Below are 261 nucleotides of genomic sequence, written 5' to 3'. Positions count from 1 at the left end.
ACATCGAGCGACAAAATTCCGTGAATTCTTGGAGTCGTATCTTGGCATCCCTGTTCGTCGTCAGAATAACGAAAAATCTAAAGATGACGGTTCAGTAATTTCTGGAATGCGAGGAAAGCTATGCATGAACTTTGAAGTCAAGTTGGAACGAGGTTTAGGCGACGCCGGAATGCAAAACATTGCTTACCACATTCACCAATCGAAGTTTGAACGATACTCTGAAAAATATATGAAATTTTAGCGTTGCTGGTGGAATTGGAC

This window comes from Plasmopara halstedii (assembly GCF_900000015.1).
Source record: "Plasmopara halstedii genome assembly, contig: Scaffold_1583, whole genome shotgun sequence".
Classification (NCBI taxonomy): Eukaryota; Oomycota; class Peronosporomycetes; order Peronosporales; family Peronosporaceae; genus Plasmopara; species Plasmopara halstedii.
This window is presented reverse-complemented; position numbering follows the sequence as displayed.